The sequence below is a fragment of the Parasteatoda tepidariorum genome, chromosome 6 (genome assembly GCF_982258835.1).
Source record: "Parasteatoda tepidariorum strain Cologne lab strain chromosome 6, Ptep-v5.0, whole genome shotgun sequence".
In the NCBI taxonomy this organism is placed as follows: domain Eukaryota; kingdom Metazoa; phylum Arthropoda; class Arachnida; order Araneae; family Theridiidae; genus Parasteatoda; species Parasteatoda tepidariorum.
This window is the reverse complement of record NC_141760.1, coordinates 76,086,549-76,112,926: the sequence shown is the minus strand read 5'-3', so window position 1 is coordinate 76,112,926 and position 26,378 is coordinate 76,086,549. Positions and strand designations below refer to the sequence as shown.

The 26,378-nt window shown below is 28.9% G+C and overlaps 1 long non-coding RNA gene across 1 annotated transcript in view; it reads right to left on the bottom strand.

Moving 5' to 3' along the window:
* Positions 1–26,378, bottom strand: part of LOC107452546 (uncharacterized) — a 52,188-nt gene that overhangs the window by 8,266 nt on the left and 17,544 nt on the right. The window contains exon 3 of the long non-coding RNA XR_015434741.1: positions 4,075–4,252. This is a non-coding gene — a long non-coding RNA (uncharacterized LOC107452546). The remainder of the gene's footprint in view (positions 1–4,074; positions 4,253–26,378) is intronic.

Genomic DNA, 26,378 nt, shown 5'->3' with positions numbered 1-26,378 from the left:
CGCCACTTTTTCGTTTAGTTTGAAGCTAACCTAATGTATAGTGCCCAAAATGAAAAACCTCCCAAAATAACTTTTGAACTAATAAACGGATTTTTAAGTTCTGGGATTCAATGGTTCGAGGGGGATGAACTCAAATATGATAACTAATTAGTGTATATGATATTTTAAATTACGAAATCCAGACAAAAAGCGTACTTTCTTTTAAATAAACATACTTTTTTCGATGAATTTAGAATTCTGATACTTAAAATATAGGGGTAACCACAATCTGGGAAAGATAATCCAAATAGTTTAGTCAGGAAAGCGATTTAAAGTTTATACTTTTTTTCGTATTTCGCCATATCTCGAGAACTGTTTAAAAAAATTTTTTTTACAAATTGCACGCCATTATAAAATTCATTTTTCTGAAGAAAAAATAACTTTCAGTAAATATTAATCATGTTTTATTATTTTATTGCATATTCGTTGAAAGAATTTTGAATTGTAATTTATACAAGTTTTTTCCTCATTTTAATTGATATACTTTTACTTAGTACAATACAAAGTTCAGGTAAAATGAATCGAATAGTTTCTGTGAAAGCAAAAGAGGTATTTTCTAAAAGAGGCATTTTTTCAAAATTCGATTTCGCAGGAACTATTAGAATGATTTTACTTAAGTTTCTCCTTTTGGCATTTAAAAATGCATTCTTTAAAATGATTCATAAATGATGAAAAAGTTTTTCAACTATTATTAAATAAATTAATAAAAAATTCTAAATATTTACGAAAATTGCTTATTTTGCTTAGAAATATTATTGAATAAATGAATTTTATAAAAGTGTGAAGAAATTTTTCAATTCGTTTAAAATGTTTTTGAGACATGGTGAACGACGCGAAAAGTAAAGCTAGCACTTAAAGGCCCAAATTTTGGATCGCTTTTCTGACCAAACACTATATTTCCCAGATTGTAAATATCTCCTATATTTTGAGGGTCAAATCACAATCCATGAAAAAAAAGAATATTTATTCAGATAAAGTACGTCTAATTTCGTCTGCACTATTTAATTAGCATAGTTGTGAACCTTGAAAGATTGAGCTGTAGAACGTGAAAATCCGATCATTAGATCAAAAATTTTTCTGGGTGGTCCTTTTTTTTATTTTATGCTCAGTACATATGTTGATAACTTAAAATGTAATACCATTGTTTATATCGAATCATAGATATTGTAAAGTTTACTGCACAGTGCTCAAAAAGTGGATACATTGAACAACTTTTGAACTCAGGATCGGATTTTCGCGTACCTATACTCATTCTTAATTGTTCCAGGGTTCAACCTTAAATGTGTTAATTTATTAGAGAAGACGTTTTTTTTTTCAAGTTACGAATTCAAACGCAAAAGCGTACTTTTTAAATAAGTATACCTTTCTCAGCTTAACTGTTTTGTCAGGAGAGTGTTCGAAAAGTGGGATTCAATAATTAGAATTTCTTTTTGTAAGTTTTACTTTTTGTGTATTTCGAATTAGCCAGAGAACTTCATCTGTGAATCAAAAAAAATTTTGCACAGAATTTGAAAAAAACTTTTTAAAAATAATTACTTATAAAAATAATTGTAAGACATGCAAATATTTATAAGTTTTAAATATCAAAATAATAAATGATCAGAAACAAAATATGAACAAAATTATTCGAATAGTTCTTAGGAAAAACAATTTAAAATAAGATTTTTTTTGTAAATTGTTTTCATGAAAAATTTTATGTTCCTCGAAATTCAATTACTTTACTATTAAATAAAATAAAAATAATTATGAAATCATTTTTTTACAGAATTATCTTTGGATAAGCAGTTTTTATATACGTGTCCAAAAATTATTTAAGTTATCGATAAATAGCGATATCATTTTTTTACAGAATTATCTTTGGATAAGCAGTTTTTATATACGTGTCCAAAAATTATTTAAGTTATCGATAAATAGCGAAATACACACAAAAAGTGCAATTAACATTAAAAAATTTTCAATCTTTCGAGAGCATAAGCTATTGGAAAAATATTTAGCCACAATATGATAAATTTAAAGAGGCAAGAATACAAAACCATTCAAAAAAAATTTTTTTCAGAGATATTACTGTTTCGTGTCTCATTTTGTAACTTAATATATCGTCTGCATTAATTCATTAGCATATTAAGGCTCGACTCTCAAAACATTAAAGTAAAATACGATCATTAGACCAAAAGTTATTCTTAGTGTTCACTCTTTTTGCATTGCTCATCAGTATAGGGTTTCCTTAATGATGCCTTATAGTATATTGTTTTATTTTACTCTTTTAATAAAAATATTATGGTAACTTCTGTTTATATACAGTCGGTAAAAAAAGTATTGGCACATCAATATAGTTTCAAATATTTACGCAACGAAAAGTTCTAACTTTACCAATTAAACTATATTACACTCAATTTTCAAATGAAAACTAAATCACAAAATATAAAATTCCTGTCATTGTTAACAAAATATTTACATAGAAAAAACGCATTTTATTTTACAAAAAAAATATTGGCACACTCGAATTGCATTACTACCACTACAGATAAGAAGAATAAAACCTTATATTCACTTACTGAAACTGATTTATTACTTGTACTAAGACTAGAGTATTAAGTTACGTTCAGTGTTATTTTGAATTTCTCTATTCATTAAGTATGAGTCCGAAGAAGTGTGAAATTCCAGGCTCCACTCGAGAAAAGATAATATGTCTCCGTGAATTAGGAAAAAGTTATCGGGATATTGGAAAAAAGTTAAAATTGAGCTTTTCAACAGTTCGTTCCATTATTAAAAAAGTGGAAGAAACAGGATCCACGAAAAATAAACCCCGATCTGGTCGCCCAGTCAAAGTAAATGACAGGGAAAGGAGGCATGTTGTTAAAATGGCCCTAAGAAATCCAACTCAAAGTGCTCGAAATTTAGCCAACGACTTTGCGTCAACTTCTGGCAAGTCAGTGACGCCACAAACTATTAGAAATGTTCTCCATATGAGTGGTCTTCGGGGTAGGAGGCCAAGGAAGAAACCTTTTATTAGCGAGGTTAATAGGAAAAAGAGACTTGAGTTTGCTCTGACTTATCGAAGTAAGCCAATGGAGTTTTGGAAGCAAGTTATTTTTTCTGATGAGAGTAAGTTTGAAATATTTCGGCCAAAAAGCATTTTAACTGTTTGGAGGAAAAAAGGTACTGCTCTTGATCAGAAAAATATCTTGTCAACAATTAAGCATGGTGGGGGAAATGTGATGGTTTGGGGCTGTATGGCGCATAATGGGGTTGGAAATTTGGAAGTTATTAATGGTAGGATGACAGCTTTATCGTATATAGAGGTTTTGCGCCGTAACTTGAAAAGCAGTGCTAGAAAATTAGGCCTCCAAGACACCTATATATTCCAGCAAGATAATGATCCTAAACATTCCGCGAATGTAACAAGGGGATGGTTGCTTTATAATGCACCAAGAAGGCTACGCACTCCCCCCCAATCACCTGATCTAAACCCGATCGAACATCTTTGGCACCATCTAGATCAAGAAGTAAGGAATAACCACAATACGGGAAGAGATTCTTTAGAATCTACATTGATTCATTCCTAGAATAATATTTCCTCAGATATTACCAAAAAGTTAGTAGAATCTATGCCACGAAGATTAGAAGCAGTCATTAAGGCCAATGGATTGCATACAAGATATTAAAAAGCAAATCACAGATAATGAAAAATGTTTTTATTTATTTCACTAAGTGTGCTAATACTTTTTTTGCAAAAATATAAGAATGTTTTTTTGTTTTAAATTCTGTAAAAGCAAGTGTGCTTTTTATTTTCACTTACTTTTGTTTTTACTATAATAAAGGTAAAGAAAATCCTAGTTTGGATTAGTTTGGTTATTTTATCTTGCAAGAATTTTAAATTAGCTTAGTGTGCTAATACTTTTTTTGTCAACTGTATCTGCATATTGCATTTTATAAAAGTTCTGTTCATTCTGTGCTTACTTTTAAAAATATTATAGTACTTACTGATCTTGTTGCAATGATTTTGTATTACAACTGAGATTTTGGATTACTCACATTTCTGGTGGATTCCTCCTTACGGCAAAATAACTGATTTACTAACTCAGCGTATGGTAACCGCCCTTTGAAATAATGCCCATTTATCTCTCTCGACTAGCCTCGTTTGTCTTTATAGATTGGATATTCTTCTTGGATGACCCCTTTGGGGGTAGATTGAGCTGTGTATCCGTTTAATCTGAAAAAGAATTAATGTTTTAAATCAAGATATTTTATGAACTATAGCTTTAAAGTTTGGTTTCATTGGTCCATTCCTAAAACGCAAATACATTAGTGATTAGATAAAACAGTTTGACATTTTAAAGAAGAAAAAAACTTTTTTATAATGTAACAAAATCTATTGAGAAGTAATCAGGGATATAGGTGTGCGGTAATGAACAAAAATCTCCTATCTTAGTTATTATTAAGCTTTATATTGATGTGAAGTAGATACATTTTGTTTATTGTCCTTATTATTTATCACTTCCTTGCGTTACAATACGTTTGGTACCCCGTGCTCTCTAATTTTAAAATGACGTTTATTTACTAAATGTATATATTTAATGATTACAAATTATATTTTTCTTCACTATAAAACTCATGCATTTATCTATTTCCTAAGCAAAATTTAAAGATGGTTTTGAAAACGAAAGAGACTATATATTGGAAAATAAACAGTTACGATGTCTTTAACTTTAAAAGCTAACACAACGTAACTGATTAGATGGAACAGGAGGAAATTGAAAATTGTATTTTCTGTACGAAACAATTTCATATTTTGTTTCATTTATTTAAATAAAAGCACTTCTAAAATATGATATAGTGTTTAGCATTTTAGACTGAAGTGAACTTAAGTAAATTGTTCAATCTCTAAAATAACTTTACATTAAATTATTGTTCTCTAAATGCTTAAGGGTGCAGACATTTACTAATATTTATTTACTCTCTAAAAATATTTCTTAAGTTGATTAAATGTATATTTTTGAAACCCCCTACAATTTAATTAATTGCAATACTTAAATATTTTTAAAAATAACTTCTAAAAATACCAAAGAAATTTATCAATCGCCAGAAATATTTCTTATGAATATGGGTTTTTGGTAAAGAAAAGGTTACGAATTTATTGGCCTTTCAAAACATTTCATTTCCCATTTATAGTTAAAACTTTCAGTTGTTTTTTTTTCAAATGACTTTTAAATAAAAATTGAACCTAATATAATAACAGTAATCATTTTTTGGAGTAATATATTATGTTCAAAACATGCACAATGTAAAAAACCGGGGTTTCTAAAATTTTTTGGTGTGTGGACCCCTTACTATTGACAAAACTTTTGCGTGATATCATAAGCATTGAGCTAATCCAACACGGGCTTAAGTGAAACTGTCAGTTTCCCATTTTGTACTTCAATATACTAATACAGTTTTAAATATTTAATTTGAACATTAAATTTTAAAACGTAGAAAAATTTAAAAATTTTAAATAAGTAGCAATTTTTTTTCTTCATTTCCTATGAGCTGCACAATCAGTCTTCCCGATGAGCAGAGCTAGTGCGTTCTCCAGAAGTGGTATCCACTCTTTCAGACCATCACAATGGGGGAGATACCGTTGGCCATGTTAATTTGGACATCTAGTTTCCTCCACACTAGATGGCAACACCGAGACTCTATTTGGATGTTAAAGTGCAGTAGGAGTTTAATCTTGCCGGAAATGCCAAGAGCCAATAAGGCACTCCACAGATCTTTTACATGCCGCATAATCATATGACATGGCTGCTGAGGATTTTCTGCATCTCGAAAATCCGGTGTCTGGGCCGGGGATCGAACCCACAGACTTGGGCTCAGAAGGCCGACGACAAACCAACTGCGCCACCTAGCCACTATAAGTAGCATACTTGAAAATATGATACAATAATCGATTGAAATTGCTATAAAATTTTAATTCTTATCATATTTACAACTTCTCCTCTAAGGGTGTAACTACTGCATTGAATCTATGTATTAAGAGAATTTTGTTTTGTTCAAATAGTGATAATTTCAGTAAAAAGACTGGGCCAACACAATACTGACTCATTTCTTATAAACTCTACTTGTTTTAAGTAGTTGACACCATTTTTCTTATTTATTAATACTGAAACTCGTAATTACAGATAAATTAATACCACCTAAAAGGGTCAGTAAAGTTAACTTCGCGATACAAAATAAAGTAAGAATTATAAATTTAAGATCAATATCTATAATTCTACACTAATTCTCGCAATAAGATAAAATTAGTTTATAGATCAAACGTACATACAGCACAGAGTAAGTATTAAGATGAATCCAACCCCAATCGGCTTAGCTAATTTATAAATGAAGTAAATACATCTGAGCTTGGTTTAAGCTTTCCAAATAATTGGTGTTCAAATTTAACCACACATTCTGAAATGTGTTAGAGCACCCGAAATCAGTCATTCTTCTGCATATTTTTGAAGTTTTTCATAACCGAAAACAGATAAGTTTTACCCCATGGTTTTTACAGTATATGAAGTCATACAATATCTGCTGTATGTCTGAGAGAAAATTCTGTTTAATCTCAGAACTTCATAAATGTGAGTTATCATTTTTATCAATAGGTTTTCAGTTATTTACTTTGAAAATTTTTTACAATTTTCGTTTGGAATAGTGATTTTTAACCCACTGATTTTCATACAAGTGAAAGATTGCTTCTGATGCCCTTTCTCTACCCTATAAAATTCTAAAACAAGTTCTACTACAAATAAAGAATGCATCTAAAAATACAAATTCCAATATGTGTGACCGCCAGATAGTTTTAATTACATAATTATATAATCCTACGAGAATCATATCGTGTATAAAATTCTACGACATTACTATTGTTTAATTAAATGGAATGAAATCGAATAGTTTAAAAGTTATAAAGATTTTATATACAAAAAGTGAAAATTTGTACTTGTACCTGTTTACTCATCTGTTATATTTATTTAAACAAGTGAAGCATTGTTTCAAACGTATTTTGGTCATTTAAAGTAACATAATAAAAGTCTTTTGGTCAAAATTATCTTGGGCATTATTCTTTCTAGAAAAAACTACCTCTTGTTCGATACTGGAGTAAATACTGGATGCAAATACAGGAGTGAAATACTTCATAGCTTCAAATACAATCATAAAATTGTTGTTAAAAAAACGAAATTTACAACTATTTTATAATGAATTTTATTTTTGAAAAAAAATGAAGGTGAACAACATATTGTGGAATTTAGTCGCTGTGTTCTGTGTGTGATAAAATCTAAATTAACACTAGGTTTACGGGACGTGTCATTTTGACGAATTTCGAGTTTTGTAAGGAAAATTATAAAACCCTTTTGAATTTTTATTTTATCTCTTGTAATGACTTTTAACCATTGATCGAAGTAAATATATATTGTAGGCTATTTTCTTCAAAAGCTTTGAAATATTGAAATTCTCTATGTGGTATACCTATCTCTACGGATATGCGTCAATTTCACGCGATCATAATTTAGACAAAATTTTGAGTAAACAAGCAATTATCACATCAATAATAAATAAGAATGTACAGACAATACTTCGATTTGTTATCCTATATCGTTATCTCAAATAAAACAGGCGATAAACAACTGTTGCCAATTATCAATAATTGAAAGAACAAACGCAGAATGATTGATGTCAGAGTGTCAGATTCTTAAGGTTCAGTTGCTTAGTTCGAGTATTTAAGCATAAAATACTAGAATATTTCATAAATATAACATAATTATAATTTCCTAAATATAAAAACATCAGCTCCGGACACACCAAAATAATTAAAAGAATGGTAAATAACAACTAAGTAAGTTTTTGAAATATAAAGTGGTGAATTATATATGCCTACGAATTATTTAGAAATAGTTGTGGATAAAAATCTACTAAATTGAATTTATTAAATTAAGAATCACAAATAAATGTATTCTTTCATACGTCAAATTGACGCGTGTGCGTAGAGAGAGGTATATAAGAAACGTCCGTAAACCTAGTGTTAAGTATGATTCAAAATATACAATCATGCGTATTGTACGATTATAGGATGTGACCAATATATTATTGGATGATGATTTTATGATCAGATATAATTTATCGAAAACATGTCATATTTTGATCAAGTTTGAAGATTAATATTCGTAATAATTTTTTTATGAAATATTATTTCAATGCAACGAGCAGCACTTTTTTTAAGTAAAACAAAACTAAAAAAAATACTTCTCATTACTTGCATTAAAAATTTTATTTTTATTTTTACAGCATTAATTATTCTAAAAAAACTAACAATTAGATTTCCCAATACAAAAAGAAAGTTCCTCATCAAAGTAGCATTTAATTTCTTTTTTTTATATTAAGTCGAAACTTTGTATTTGGTGCCCTTAAAAAAAGATATTTTTAGAATTTTAGCAACTATTCTACACCACTTAACTCTTACAAATTTAGACAATCATAGCTTAAATGCAAAGATAGTTTAGAATTTGAACAATTTACTTGAAATCACCCTAGCATTATCTGCGCTCATTCTTACTGACAGACATTATTATCAGACAAAAGTACTACGTCATTAAACGTTTAGCGTTACACGGGGCACAATTCAGAAATCCCATTATTTAAACAATTGAACCATTAACTTCATTTGATAGAAATAGTTTTGAGATGAAAGTGAAAATTACAGCGCCCCTTTCCAAATTCTGAGTCTTTTCAGTTCGCTAGAATGACTGTCCGTCTATTAATACTATCCCAAAGTTAAATTGTGTTGCTTGAATTTGTAATTTATATGATGCTCCTAATCGAATTCTTTAAAAAATGAAAAATAAGCGTTTATTTAGTTTGGCATTGTGACTTTTTGTTTTCAAAAACAAGTTTAATAGTTGCATCCAATTCGATACTTTATTCCAAGGATACTTTTACATACTAAAAAGATACTTTATTCCACGGATTAATAGTTTTAAAACTTTTCAATATTAAGAGTATTTAAATAATCTGCGTGTTTGATGTATTTCGAGTGTGATATGATGCGAAAAACGTGCCATGCAAGTGGATAGATAAAAATTCAAAATAAAAAATAATATTTTTAAAAACCACGTTTTTGTAGTGGAGAATAATAATTAAAAAAAATTTGAAAAACGAAAAACGTGGGGCGCATGAAATACATAACAGTAATGTTATATTAATGTGTGTATGTGTGCTCTTGAGAATATGTGTATGTATATCTGTAATTGTAATTGTATCTGAATGTTGATGTGGAATATGTTTTTGTATATGTGGCTGTGCATGAGTATGAGTAAGAAAATGTGTATATGTACTGTTATGTATTTCATGCGTCCCACGTTTTTCGTTTTTCAAATTTTTTTTAATTATTATTCTCCACTACAAAAACGTGGTTTTTAAAAATATTATTTTTTATTTTGAATTTTTTTATTTTAAATTGCAAATTTTTTAATTTTTATTTTATATTTTTTAAAAATTATTACTTTTTGATTATTATTCTTCACTACAAAAAACATGGTTTTTAAAAATATATATTTTTATTTAGATTATTTTTCTTAGTCAAGAGTAGTCAAGACTACTACAAATAATAGAACTTTCATTTTAAATTAATTAATCTTTATTAATTAATCTTATCTAATCTTAATTAATCTGAATCAATTAATCAAACATCTTTATAGAAAAACAATACCTTTTCGACTTTCATTAGTTTTAATGCTGATGACAGCCAAAACAATCTGGAAATGAATGAGGAAAAACTGGATCCTACCACGTGATTTTTCAGCCAATAAAAATACTCCGACAATGAAAATCTTTTCACCTGACATGTAATACTAATTTGAAACAATGGAATCGACAACAAAAGACAATCTCAAAAATAATTTATTTTTAAAATTTTAATTTTATTTTACTTTGTATGTCTTTTTTCTCTTCATTTTCATGCATTGTCATCCAATTCTGAACTATGTGCCAAATTTGAAGTTTGTAGCTAGTCGGGAAGTTAGTTTAAAATCGATTACAAAATTCCACCCGGACAGACATACACGATGGCAAGTTTATATAAACGTGGTAATAAAATAAAATATCAAAACATTGCTAAAAGCACCATGAAATTATTAAATTAGTATTATTATTACGCAGTGAAATTGAAACTGCGTGAACAATGAAGGATAATCAGACAGTTTTTTTTTATTATTTTAATAATTTGCAATCAAAAATCATTGCTCATTTTTAATATCTATTTGCAATTATTTTCGAAGAAATTACAATTTAAATAAATTACAATGTGTTTTAATAAGAACTATAGATACTTTTAAAAACCAGAATTCCCGGTAAACTGCTATCATATGAAAGGAAAAACTAAACATATGCGAGTGGTTTAAATACCGTATATTTTGGTTTTATTAACCAGAATTGTTTCTTTTTTATCTTAAATGTTATTACTATAGAGTACGGTAATTTTACCAGAACTTTGTTCGTCATGTAGAACTAAACTATTTTCTCTTTCAGATTTAGCGTGAAGATACAATGCTTGTAACGTAAAGATACAATGCTTGTAACGTAAAGATACAATCAAGCTTTTTACATGTTTTTAAATAATTGTAAAGCTAACAAATTCTAATTTCATGTAATGCGAAAAAAAGTCTGACATATTTAGCTTGAGCTGAGATGACAAAACTTATTACCAATACTGAAAAAATAATTGGGTGATACTTCAATTTTAAAATGTTGCAGTGAAGAATATATAGAAAAGATATATATTAAGATATTGCTCCGCATAAACAAAATAGGTTTTAATTTTTTTGTTTACAAACCATTCCACTAATTCACTACTTTTTCTTGTTTTTTTTCGAGAAATATTTCATAATTATGCGTACAGTAGTAATGTTCTTAAGACACAGAAATCAAACAAACTAACTATTTAATATTTTTTCAAAATCAAAAAACTTTTTTTTCTCGTTCATTCTTAAATAAAAATTGTTGATTTTCGAATAAGAATTGTAAGAAATCAGAAAATTTAATTGTTTATTAGTCAGTAAAAAATATTATCTTTTAATTCCTTATAATAAGCGAAATTGAACCGAAGCTGGTATCAACAGCTTTTAAATATTTGCATCTTAAAATATTTAAGTCAATTTAAAAATAAGCGAAATGCTAAAAAATCAAAAATAAAAATAACTATTTTCAATAAAAAACATCTGCCTTGTTACATTTCTTTTGTTTATAAATTAAATTTTTTCACTCAAAGATCGTTTCATTATTTATATTACCTATATTAGTAAAATAAATAGTTTTTTTTAATCTGAAAAAAATTTGCCTTATTTAATTTTTTTACGAAACAGAAAGTGTGAAATCCTGAAATGGATAATATTGTAAACGTAAAAAAGGAAAATATTTAAATAAATGAAATAAACTTATGCGTTATCAAAGAAAAATGTTTTTTGCATTTAATTAAAATTAAGAGTACTTGCTAAGTAGCCAAAGAGCTTAAGTCCCTCTTTGGTTTCAAGTCCTTTAAAAAAAAGTTTGCTTTAAAGCTGCTATTATAAAAGCATGCCTTTATGCAGATTGTTGAAAAATAAAGCAGCGTAAATTAAAGAGCAACTAAACCGCATTGCTTTCTAAATTATTTAAATAGTCATCTAATTTTAATAGAAATAAAATAGATTGCATTTTTTCCTTTTCTTTGTACAGATATTTTTTTTTATTAAATACCTCTCACATATTCTTAATTTATTATATTATTTATTTATATATTTCTTGCTTTAGGTAAATATAATTGAATAATATCTTAATTTAAAAAACGAACTATCGCGGCAGCATGTCATTTCTACTTCTGTTAGAACATGTGTACATTGTTAAATAAATAATTTCAAGAAACTGAAGCTATTACTTGATAAAAAACTCCACTTGCTTCAAAAATATTCAAATTCGATATAACAGGAAATAGCTTATTTCCAAATGTGTATACTTTTGAAGGGAAATGAAGTTTTTACTGAAATAATGCGCATATTGTGCTGAAATAAATGTCTACTTTTAAATAATTATACTATTAAAACGCATGGAGGAATTGTTTGGTTGGATTTCTTTAACTAGGATGAACGATAAAAAATATTTTTTAACGTTACATTTTAAGTAGTAGCCGAAAACTTGCTAAAAGTTCTAAATATTAATGAAAAAAATGAAAGGTGATAGAAATGTACAGTTTGCTGCGGTTTGCTTATTAAACCTGGGACTATCATCAAGTTTAAAAATTAATTTTAAAATTTATTAAAAGACAGCGCTGCTGATAGTAAGAACTATAATTTCTTACTGATGCATTCCTTCTGAAACATTTGCAGATGGTTCTGTTAATTGCGTACATAGTCTATGTTTCTGTAAACAGTGGATATTTTGATAGTATTCTTTTAACGTTAGTTCTAGCTGTTGTGACATGTGATTATCAGTTTTGGATCAGAATTTGAAACTTGGTGTATAGAAACACCAGGTTTTCTAAGTAAAGTACAACAGACAGCACATTTCTGACTTTCTTAGTGCTTTTTTTACTCTTTATCACAATGAAATGGGGTCTTGTATTTTCTATACGCTGTTCCTTATTATTTATTATATAGTTGAAATTCTAATGATTGTAATTAGCGATAATTTCCTATCCTTGTTCTTACGTGGTTTCATGATGGATCCCATTTCATCATTCATGTATAAAAAAAGAAGTTTTCTTTGACTATATGTCTATTCCTCTTTATTATTTAGTATGAACAATGTATTTCTTGAAATAATAAAAATACGTTGATAAAAAAAGATTATGAAGATAGTAATAGGAATTGAAAATTGAAGAGAGGTCTCACAAGGGATAGATTACAAAAAAAAAAACATTGAAGAGGCTATCTGTAGCGTTGAAATAAAATTTGTAAGCTCATAAAAAGTTCAAAACAGCTTTAATATACCTGGTTCCAGCCTCTGTAGGGGTCAGGGAACTGCCCTTGCACCAGAAAGGTTCTGGGTTCGAATTCCGGGCGAGGCATGGATGTTCTTTCATTCTCTGTACTATCTGTCCTTACTGTGAGAGCAGCGTTGGTCCATATATTATGGTGCCCTTGAAAAAGTAACCAAAAAATCTGCCCTTCAGATGTCTGTATGATGTAGGTCATTCCCAAGGCGGGCATTGGAAAAAAAAACTTTACTATACCTTAGCACTTCATATTGGAGCCGGGTAGGAAGTCCACCATCTACCACCATCTTTATTCTAAAAGTTGGCTACCAAATGCTGAAGATGTTTTAGGAAAAGTAGTATCTAGGTGTGTTTAAACGACAGTGTACTACAACACTTAAATTGTAGCGCCATCTTCTGGAAAAATGATTGAACCACACAGATTAAGAATGAATACACAACTTGTGAACAATAACACGAAATCCTTGAAATCTAATTTTTTTCGGAATTATCTACACAGTGGTGTGATCAAATAATTTAGAAGGAAAAAGTGATGATGGTCGTCACGATTTAATTTTAAACTTATTGACACCACTTTCATGGTAAAAACTGAAACCGTTTTAACAGAAAGTTTGTGGATTTTAGTGGGCAACTTGCATATATGTTACCGGCAAAGTTTGAAATCCGGAATTGTATATAATGCCTAGGCATTGTATATAATGCCTAAAACTAACCGGCAGTGTATGAAATGATTTATATTTCACACATTTCCTAGGCATTCTATAGAATGCCAAATGAGAAACTGGCAAAGTATAAAATCTTCTGTGGCCATGCTAGTAAAGGTGAGGAAATGGATATTTTGTGCAATATTTGTTTCTAAACTGAAAATAATTGTGACTTAAATGTGAAATTTGATTACGGAAATTTTTTCCCTTAATAATAAAGGCATAAATTATGTTTTGTACAACTTTCATTTTTCTTTGCGCATTTTGAATAAAAATTTTTTAATAGCACTCTAATTATTTTTTCAGAATAACGTTCTTATTTTGAGAAATGCACATCATTTACATAATAACCTCATCAGGACGTTTTTCTCATATTTTGCCTAAATAGCATTTGTCATTCTATAGAATACCTAGGTATTATATACAATGCCTATTGAAAGTATGTAATACTTCTCAGATTTCATACCTTGCCTAAAAACATCCAGCATCATATACAATGCCTAGGCATTTTACAGATTGCAGGTGTTTCATACTTTGCCGGTAACGGTTAGCTATCAGCATCAAGAAGCTCAAAAAATTGTATATTATTTTATGTTATTACTTAGAAATTAAAAATTAAAAGTATTCTGTTAATTACAACAGTTACATAATCCAAGAATATCATAAAAAGGTATTTAAAATTTTATCAAAAAATAAAATAAAAATATTTATTATAGGTAATCAAACGGTAATTAAAGCATAAAAGAATGACTAGTACAGTAAAAAATTTCCATTTATATTTTCCTTTAACTATTGTTTCAGGTAAAAATCCTCTTTCTTTCATTTGAACAGTTTCAAATGATGTATCAAAATAGTCAGATAACAATTGAAAAAAAGTATCAATTTTTTTTAAATGTTGTCGTACCCATCTGTCTTTCCCCATCGAAAACATAGGAAATCAAGATTATATTGGAAAAAAATTATTATCTGAATGTGTTTTATTTCTGATGAATATTTTCCACCGAGAGATTTTAAACACTTTTAATGACAATTGACAAATGATACTGTTTTGATTACAGATTATTTCTGGTTCCTAATATGATTTTAGGATAACGTTTGAATAATTTTTTTAATAAAATAAATAAAAAACTTAAAAGGAAGCAATTTCTTATAGAACATTTGTTTTATTTGAACCACCATAGTGATGAGCAATTTTAATAAATTGACACTAGAAAGACTGAGCATAAATGTATACTTAGAAATACTTAAGAGACCGTTTAACCCTTTGGAGACTGTTTGCACGTGGATCAATTAGACATCCAAAACCTTAGAGCATAATCATAATTTGATTAATAAAAACATTTTATAAACTTAACCATTGAAATACTATGATATTTTATTCGATATGGTTAACGAAAATATTTGATTTAACGGAAAACTGGATTCTCATAGTTTTTTAGATACTTGAGTTACATTCTCGTATAATTAATAATTAGAGAAATGTAATAAAACTGGGGTACCTTACACCAAAGGGATGCGTAAAACTACCTGGTCTCATGCGATACCTATCAAAATACCTAAAGGTCCACTTTAGCCAATACCTTCATTCCAGATATAAGGATCCATTCATGTATGGTTCGATATGGCTTATGCAAGTATCAATAAGCACTTGTATCAATTTATGGAGAGTCAAAAATAAATAACACTTTAGGTACGTTACTTTTCAATTTACAGAGCAACAAAAAACAAAAGGAGCCAAATTGGACAAATATTGAACGCTAATATAATAAATATAAAATCTAAAATTAAAATTGATTAAAATTAATTAAAAATTAATTAAAAATTAATTAAAATTAATTAAAAATTAATTAAAATTGTTTCAAATTAATTAAATTAATTAAAAAGATAAATATTGTGAACTATAAAAATTAAATACTACTGATTACTCTAGTTACCGACAAAGTAAGTAGAGTATAGCGTCTGCACGTCTAAAAAGTGCCTTTTCCTTGTCACGGTTTGTCACGACACTGATTGTTGACTGAGTACATACAAACGAACTTAACAAACGTCATCTTCGTGATTCTTTGAAATAAACGGCTTCCCTGTGAGTCTTTACTATAGACTGTTGGTGGTAATTTATAGTAACAACTTATGTATTAAGCACTGATGGACAGGTTCGTAAGGCAGATAACCATGTACGTACTTTAGTACGCATTACATAATATTCCCAATCATTACTGAAATAAATGTTTGCCTTTCATTTTTAAAGTTGTGAAATAAAACAAGGAAGATCAATACTCAGCTTTATGAAATTCCTTTTTCAGTGTCCAGATAAAGATCAAATGCAATGACAATACTCCCTGCAGTTAAAGGTAGTTTTTTAAAGTACGTACATAGTCACCTTTAACACTACCTTTACAGGGCGGAGTATTTTCATTCCACTGACTCTTTTTCTGGACACTGTAAAAGGAACTTTATAAAGCTGAAGTATTGATCTTCCTTGTTTTATTTCACAACTTTAATAATGAAAGGCAAACATTTATTTCAATAATAATTAGGAATATTATGAAATGTCCAACATATACGGGTGACGTAAACTTAGTATACTAAAGAAGTTTAAGCAGCAACATTAGTATTTTTTAAGAGATTTACATGCTTTTAAATACAGATTAGCAAACGTATTTTTTTCATTAAAAAGAACTATTGTTCAGAAATATCAAGGAACTTTAATAATACCCTTCGAAAATTCCCTGACATTATCTCCTGTATAAACATGCTGAAAAAAAGTAGCATTTTATTTACATAAGAAAAAAAATCAAAGAAGAAAAAACATATTTCAAACTACAGATACAAAAAAAAATTAGTTTTCATCAAGGCACTATCCTTAGGGGAGAAAAACAATGGTAGGAATCTTACTTGCATTTTTTTACACGGAGAACCTTGGAAGTTCGAAATAAAACTTTCGTTTTAAACAAGACTTTCTTTCATCTATTTTCTAAGCGTGTAAGAAAATTTACGCAAAGAAGCAAAAGATAGACTTGTGTTTAACTTTCTTCACAAAACTGAAGCAATTTCAAAAGACATAAACAGGGAATGTCGTCTTTTTACGAGGGTTCACTATCTGGAATAGAATTTAATAATACTTAAACATCAGTATATTTTTCTTTAAACTGGAAGATTTTCCTTTGGTAACGTTTTACTGAATTTCCAGAAAAATAATTGAAAATAGTATTTCAACAAAACAAAATATCATAACTCAATTTTCACAATACAGTTTATTTGCTTCAGATTTATTTTTAAAATAAGTAATAGTAACTAAAATGCTTCTACATTTCATATAAAAGAATTATTTTTAGATTTGATAAAATTCTTTTGAATTCTTTGTGCCTAGGCAATAACAAATGGAAGAAAACTATATCACATGATGAAACACCTGAGTGTGTTTAAAATTTGAAATTGGGCAACAACAAATACTGAGAAAGATATAGAGAATAACTTTAAAATTAAAAATGGGGAGATATTTATAAAATATTGCAAATTTTACCAAAAAAATATAGTATTACACGTACGTTATTTTTTTTAATTGAGAAATAAACTCGAAAAAACAAAAGCCCATTTTTCACTATTTTTACATTAAAATTAAAAATAATTGGTCAGATATCACGTCAGAAAAACATTCAATGTATATTTGATGCCATTTGTTTTAAGACACACAAATTATTTGATCTATGACACTTTAAACAGAGCCGACAGGTGGTGTATATGACGTCATCATGGTGGGTATCTGTGGATTGTGGAGAGTTTATTTAAGAAGTAAATCAGTGCCTTGCATAGGAAGAGAAATCATAGAAATTATTGTTAAAAGTATATCAATAAATAATAAATGAAGAAAAGGAAATATATATATATATATATATATATATATATATATATATATATATATATATATATATATATATATATATATATATATATATATATATATATATACGTATATATATCGAATAAAAGAAATTATAACAAAACGTTTAGCAATAATATTTTGCCTTAAAATAATAGAAATTCGAGTAAAATTTTGCAACAATATTGAAAAAATGCAATATCTGAATAATTTAATAAACTGACAAGAAAACCTATTTTTTTAAAAATTATGAAATATAAAACAATAGTTTTACAATTGTTTTAAGATTTTAAAATACACTGGTGGACAAAATTAAGAGATGGAAAGCATTTTCGCACATACATTCGCACATGCAAGATATCCGCACACCGCTCCATGTGTTTGACAATGGTTCCGTGAATGCCCAGAGGTACAGGCAAGAGGTCCTAGATCCTATGTGCGTCTTTTCAATAGCGCTGTTGGCCCTGAGTTCATTTTTATGGACGACAACGCGCGACCACATAGGGGTCTCATGGTTGATGAGTATCTGGAAAGCGAGGATATTCAACGAATGGATTGGCCAGCTAAATCGCCTGACCTGAATCTTATTGAACATGCTTGGGATGCTTATGGGAGAGCTATTGCGATACGCCAACCTCCCCCCAGAACCATTCTGGAGTTTAAAAATTGCTCTGGTGGAAGAATGGGAGGGTCTTCCACAAGTCCTCTTTAACTCCCCTATTAACAACATGCATACTCGTTGTGCATGCTGTCTGTCTGTCAGGGATGACCATACACCATACTAGAGGCAACACACACTGTACGAGCCTCACTTTTATTGTCATCTTTTATCCTTAAGTTCAGATTACATTTGATTTATTGGTGATAGGTCTTGTCAGTGAATGGCACTTTCATTTTTGTTTTGCATGCTTTATTATCATGGAATAAGCTATGTCCATACCAAATTTCATTTATTTATATTCAGTATTTCTTGAAATATTTGGGAAAATGTCTTCCATCTCTTAATTTTGTCCATCAGTGTACTTCAAAAAGCAAAGTGCATTAGAGCTATACAATAATTTTTATCTTGTTTTCAATTCATGTTCAATAAACTTAACATAAATTGAAGGTGGAGGAATGCTAAGGGATTGAAAATTTTTAAAAGTTCCAATATAACTATGAAAAAAAATTAAAGTATATCATATTAAAATACATAAAATGTGAAAAATATGGCATTATAAAATAAAACCACCTTATGAAATTTAACACCCATTTAAGTTTTCTGACTGATCTCTTTTCCCCCGATTTTCAAGTATTTCCAGTTCTGTTTAATTTTTATGTATGTGCACTATTTCTCTTATCTTTTGTATCGTCTCGCTTTGGCTTTTTATTATGCTTTATTGGCTTTTTCGAATTAATGCCTGGACACTGGTATTGTTTCAATATTTGAGAATGATTTTTGAAGAAATATTTTGATGGTCTCTTTTTTTCATTTCTGACTTTCGACTATACAGGTATAGGACAAAATAATAGGAACACCTGTGAAAGAATAGAGTCGTTCTCGACCGTCCAATAAGCGGCTGGCACGTGTCGCAAGAATGTGCCACCTAGTGTTGATGAAAGGCAAGGTATCTGTCTAGCATTTGGTAGTGTGAGATTCGCATGAGAAAAATTTGTTTCTAGCAAAACGAGATTATGTCCGACCACTCTGACCTTAAAAGAGGCATGATAATCGGAGCTCGCCTGGCTGCAGCGTCCGTGTCCAGAACAGCGAACCTTGTAGGTGTTTCAAGGACCACTGTATCAAGGACTCTGTCGGCATACACAAAGTTGGGCAAGGTGTCTTCGGCGAGGCTCGACAGCGGCAGGAAGTCAAAGCTGTCAGACCGTGATAGACGGGTGTTGAAGAGGATAGTCGCTCGAAAACGCAAGACTACACTGCTAACATTCATGTCATCTGGTCAGACAAGTCATCTGGTCTGATGAAGACTCTTTTACACTATTCCAGACCACCGGACGTGTGTTCGTGTGGCGAATGCCGGCAGAAGCATTTCATGTTGACTGCCTGGTTCCAACCGTGAAACATGGAGGTGGTTCTGTGATGGTGTGGGGCGCTATATCTGCCCGTGGATTGGGGCCTCCCGTTGTCTTGAGGGGGGGGGGTCAAAGGGGACCATTACCGAAGCATTCTTGTAGATCATCTTCACCCTATGCCTCATACTGTCTTTCTGGGAGAGCGTCCTGTGTTCCAAGATGACAACGCCCCTGTTCACACGTCTCACTGTGTTCAAACATGTTTAAATGAGCATAATGATGAAGTGGACCATCTAACGTGGTGTCCTCAGTCCCCTGATCTCAATATCATTGAGCCTTTGTGAGGTTTTTTGGAGAAAAAAGTCCGTGCTCGGTTTCCTCCTCCACGCACACTCTCTGAACTCGAGATAGCCCTGCAAGAGGAACGGCTGCAAATTCCAATGAACTTTGTTCAAGACCTTTATTTGTCAATCCCACGTCGAATGTAAGCTGTCATTCAGGCCAAAGGTGGCCCAACTCCTTATTAATAAAATATTTTCATTTTTTCATAGGTGTTCCTATTATATTGTCCTATACCTGTATATTGAAATACAAATAAACAGCTCAAAGCAAATTAAAGTAATTAAATTTAATCCAATTAAAAACACTTAAAAATTTCTGTAGCAGAAAATATAATTTAAAAAATTTTTTCAAAAGTAATTCTTCAAAATTTAAATTTGCATTAAAGGATTAAAAAAAAATTTCACGTCAAATATTTTACACAGACAGAATTTGAAAAAAGCTATTTTTTTTTTCAAATTAGTTTTTCTGTTCAGTTTTAGAACTGTTTTGAAGAAAAAGAGTAAGACTCAAATTTTGTAAATATAAAATTAAAACCTGATATTTAATTCTTTTGAATGTCAAGTATTAAATGAAAATAAAAATCACAAACATATCTACTAACTAGTAATAATAATCAATATCATTTATTTATAACTATATCATAGCTAATTCGAATGTGTGTTGAATCCAATTTAAAATATTTAAATAAAATTTCAATAACAGAAAAAATAATGAATAATGAAAATTAAATTAATGAAAGGCAAAAATTCTGTTATTAAGAGTACTATAATACTGTGAACAGGACATTAAATAAATAACATGTAGATATAAAGGAAAGGATATATAAAAGAAATTTTTCTTATTCTAGAAAACACATTTATAGATCATAAATATTTTTAATACAATATGCAAATTTAAAATCTCTCACTATAAAGGCTTTTTTTTTATGAAGCAGTTTTGAAAAGATAAATGCACTGGAATAATAGCACAAAGTGAGTAATATTTAGTCGAATTTCTCATTTCTTAGAATGTAAATAGAGCTTAGAATCAAATAGAGATAAATGAAATTACAAAAAATATGTGTTCTCAAATAAAGAAATTTCGTAAAACTGTAGACATTTATAAGGAACGTTATATAAAATATATCATTTTAATCTTGTGCATCAAAAGGAAGAAGGAACTCCTTTATTACACATCTAAAGACATTTCGGAGTGCACTCTGAATTCAGAATATGATTCGGAAGCTGTTTAAAATTATTAACTTGATGTAAAAATTCTTAGAGAAATATTTAAACTGAGAACAATGTATAAATAAGCACAGAACAAATAAATGAGAATTTTGTTACATTGAAAATGAGTTCAATATAAAACATGCATTCATTTACGCATTTATAATTCAAAAAGCATATCCTGCAGAATTTATTTATTTTTAAAATAATAATAAACATTCAAAGATAAACACCGTTGATCAATTCTAAACAACTATAGTTAAAAGTTCATTCAACAAAACGATATTATTTTTTAAAAAGTATAAAATAAATATTATTTTACAAAAATGAACTTCACAAAAAATAATATTTTGCAAAAATAATTTTTTTTAAATATATTAATATAAATAATGTTTTAAACAATTGATCGTAATTATACAAAAAATAATTAGATGTGATGAAAAATGAAGAAAAAAAACCATAAAAAAACACATTCATTGTAATTATGCGATTCCATCGCATAAGTATACGTCTCGAAAACTATCACTGGAGATATCAGGGTATCGCCTTTAGAATCGATTTGTGGCTTAGCTACAAGTACAATTATTAAATATCGATTCACTAGTATATAAGGATACACTAGCATATAAGGATATGCATCAAAAGTAACGCCCACTTCGACTAATGGACCCCATTGATCATTTGGCTTGCTATTTGTGACTGCGTCAACGTTCTCCTTGCGCTTTTTCTTCTCAGTTTCATTTCCACACAACGGGATTTTACGCACACTCAACTGCTAATAGCAACACAGAAGAGACAAAACACACAGCTGTGAACTTAGTACAGCTGTCACTACAAACGCTCAAAACTCTGTGAACTTAATACAGCTCTCTCGGTTTTTCGCAAATACGGTAATTAGTGATATCCGTTCATTGAATTTTATCCCTAATAAAATTCTGGTGGGGGAGCATTGTGACGTAACTACCACTACGTTTATTAAATATAAATTCACCGCTATATAACACATGCTAACTTGATGCAATCTTTGAGTACCTTTCTATAGATGAAGGTTTACATTATCAACTACTCCTTTCCCCACAGATTTAATTTAACAAATTGGAGAGTATAAAATTCAAAAAGTAGGGGCAAAGCTATTAAATAGATTTTCATTAAGAAATTTATTTCACTCTAAAATGTATGGCTGTGGGCAAATCAGCCCAATCTCTGAATTCTCTTTAAGTTAAATTGAATATATTTGAAGTTTGACATGGAATCATATGTTCATGCAAAACGAATATTTTACCTTATCCATGTTGGTTTTTTCTTAACTGTTGTCTTAGTAAAAATGCTTGTTGAATACAATATTGTAAACGTGTTCTTCACTGTTTTTTTTTTAATTTAGAAAGCCTCAGTAAAAAATAATAGAAAAGGAACCTTCTTTTATATCGATTCTAAGAATAAAAATAAAATATTTCAGTAGTTCAATTTTTTTTAATGCTTTTAATTTTTGTAAATCATTTTGCCTAAAAAATACACATAAAATGTTGATAAAAAATACTGAAAAAATAAGTGATATTAAAATTGTTTGCTGCAAGATTATACTACTCTACAAGATTATACTTTTTCTAGAAGTATATACTCTGCTTTTATAATTGAGAAGAAGCCAAACTGGGTGAAATTAAAGATGCCTAATGATTAAATTTTGTATTTTATTAATCATTATCATACAAAAAATCTTTTTCGAATTTTGCTTTTAGAATTTTTTTCTTAAATTCAGAAATCGAAATCACAGAATAAAAAAAAAAGTGAAAGCAATAAAAAAAAATTTTTTTACATTTCAGTCGTTTCTGTTGCCTCAAACAAATCTACATTTTTACCATCATAAAATTACTGTTACTTTTACAGAAAAAAATCATGAACTTCAATCAATTTCTATAGCTACTATCCAATACAAATTTAGTTCGGAAAATCTTAAATCTGCTCTTGCAAAAATTTCTTATTAATTTAACAAAATATAGCTTCATGCTACATATCCTATTTTATGCAGCATTTTAAGGTAACTGAAATCCAGTTTGATACAGATTTCGATTATGTTAATGAAATTTGCATTTCAATTCATTGTATTTCATCAAATTTTGCATTCAGGGATGATATTGTATTTGAACTAGTTACAAATTTCTCAACTAATTGTGGTACAACCATGCATTTCCTGGACAATAGTAATGGAGAATGCCATTTAGATATTTAACAGTACCAGTAATCATACTCCGAAGGATCTCGTGACAAGTTTTCCCTTTCTCTATTGAATTTCATTTTAGTTATGAAAATTGAGTTCAGGGAGGAGATATTTAAATGAAAGTAGTCTCAATTTGTGAGTTTACGCGAGATTTTATTTGTTACACAATGAAGAGTTCCGGGTTTGAGAGGTCCGGGCATAGTTTTCTCCATAAATTATGATAAAAATACTTTGTTGAGTTATGAATAACTTTTAAGATATTAAAATTATTATGCAAATGAATATTAGATATGTTTAATAAAGTACATTTTCATATATATTTTATTTCATAGCCAAAGTTGGACATCCGACTAAATTCGCAGTTTAAGACAATCAATGTTAAACTTTGTTTTCAACCCAAACCAGAAAACAAGGGAGCTTCTGCATCAAGTATTGGTACAAACTAGACTTCGTGGAGGAATTCTTAACGGAACTCACCCGCATTTGCGTTACACACAGAGGTAAACCACGAAAACCTACTATGAAAGGGGAACCTCCCACAGCTAGCGTGACGGCAAGGAGACTCTAACCTATGATTCATCTACCACTAAGAATAGTTTACGTCAAGACTGTGACTGATGCTGCAGAATTTGTAACAACCAGTCACTACTGGGATTGGAACCTTGGTCAAGTCATTTTGAGGTGAGCGCTCTATTCCCTGTACTGACGCGGCTCAAATAATATATATGAAAATAAAGGGCTTCTATCTCCTTCTCGCTAACGCTCACCAACTCTCAAATACGCAATCTTGTACGCTTTGCTTGAAAACCAAGCTTATTTCACTCTTTTTTTAACTTTTATTAAATGTTAATTTAACTTAGTATTTGGCAAAATAAATAAATGCTGAAAGTACATAAAACAGAAATAATTGCCTGATGTCTTCTTGATATTTAATATCAAATTTTGAGTATTAAAAATGTGCGACTTAAGTTTTTCTGAATAAGGCGCGTTCCGAAAATTTTTAATAATTTAACAATTTAGGCAATGCTTTAAACTTAAGAATGCAGGAAATTCACCTTCAGGCGCATTGCGTAATTCAGGCACATCGTAGTAGCTCATACTTCTATTAAAAGAAAATTATAATATTCCGTTCAAGCCTTTTTAAGCAAAGTAAAATATTTTTGATTCAGCTAAATTGTTGGAACATTAAGTGATGAAGGATTTGTTTTTTATTGGAATAAATAAATATTGTTTATCACGCTATAACTCAATTAAATGAGCATGTATGATAACTTGATGTTTTTATGAAGCAAATATTATTTGCATTTCATTTCGGAAATGATGAAGTTTTTTTTTCTCTTTTAAATCATGATTCATCAAACTATTTTCATTATCAAAAAAAAGAAAAAATTTTGTCTTCAAAAGAAGGAGCCTTATTGCAATGTATCATTTCTTATTTTTCGAATTCATAAAAAAAATATTGGATTTACTCGCATGTTAGAAAAAAAAATGATAGATTTGAATGAAGAAACAATTGCAAGACTAAGAAAAATCTGCAATATTATGTAAGAAGAAAAAGGCAAATAAAGGCACATTCATGAAATTGCTGATTTAAAATCAGTTCGGAAGAATTCTTTCAGAATAAGACATAAGTATTATAAGGGAAAATTAGATAAACATAAACTTTGCGATTATTTACGAACAAATGGCACAGATAATCTAAAAATGAGACAAAAAAATGTAGCAAATAAATTTATCTCTTAAGAATGTAAAACTTTAAAATAGTATTTATTATTTTAGAAAATAAATTTAGCCAATTTCCTTTCTAGTATATTATTAAGAAGGTAAAGTATTTTCAAATATTAAGGTAAATACTAACATATAACTTTTTTTAAACTAAAATCACTTTTACTAGATTTTTAAAAAGATATTACAAAATAGTGATTCCTCCCGTAAACTATTAGTAGAAAATTCTGAGCAAATTGAAAAATTACATGTGGCACGAGGCGAGAAGAGAAAAATAATGGCAATTTTAATAAAATATTAAAGGTAAAATACTATGAAGTCATTTATTAAAGTCATCTTTCATTATACTAGATAAGATACATTTCAATAATTGAAAAATTCAGATAAAGTATATACATAAGTACAAAATACTGTTTAAAAGTTTATTACGCATCCAAACCTATAACATATAAATGGGGGGAAACGATAATAATATATTTTATCTAAAGCAAATTCAAAATTTATTTACTCTTAAGATTCTAAAAATCTTAATTTAGCTAATGAATGCTCCTTAATATAGGAATTTAAACATTTTCTATGGTCAGTTATGCTCAAAATGGAGGGGAAAAATGAAAAAAATATTAAAACGCTGTAAAATCTGTAATAATTTTAAAACGCTTATTCAATGCACAATTTATTAAATATATTAGGAACATTGAAAGAAAATTACTTTCAAGTTCTATTATAAACCGGAAAAAAATCCCAAAGGATTCAAATAACACGTAAACAGAAAGCATACACATGAAAAAGTTTGCTTTTTGCTAAAAAAAAAAAAACCAACGAACTTTTAACAGAAGTGGCTCAAAGATTTATAAATAATACAGGTAGAGAGAATAATTTTTTTCAGTGTTTGGAATTATTTGAAAATTTAATAAAGGTAATAACTTATTTTACGAAACTTTTGTCAATATTTGGTTAATGCGACCTCCAAAAATTAAATTTGAAAAATTTAATAATTAATTCCAATTAACTAAAAAATTATTTATGACTTCACCATAAGGTACGCTTTAGCAATGTATCTGTGCAAGAAAATATTATGGAATCTGAAACATTGACAATGGTTTCTTTAAAATTCACTTAAATATACCAAATTCTTTTGTTTTATAATTATTGATTATTAATCAATGTTTAGAAATTTTTCTGCATTCATGTACAAATATTTATGAAATTTACATCATATACCAGTTGGCTGTCATTTAAAATAAATGCAATATAAGTGCCTAAATAA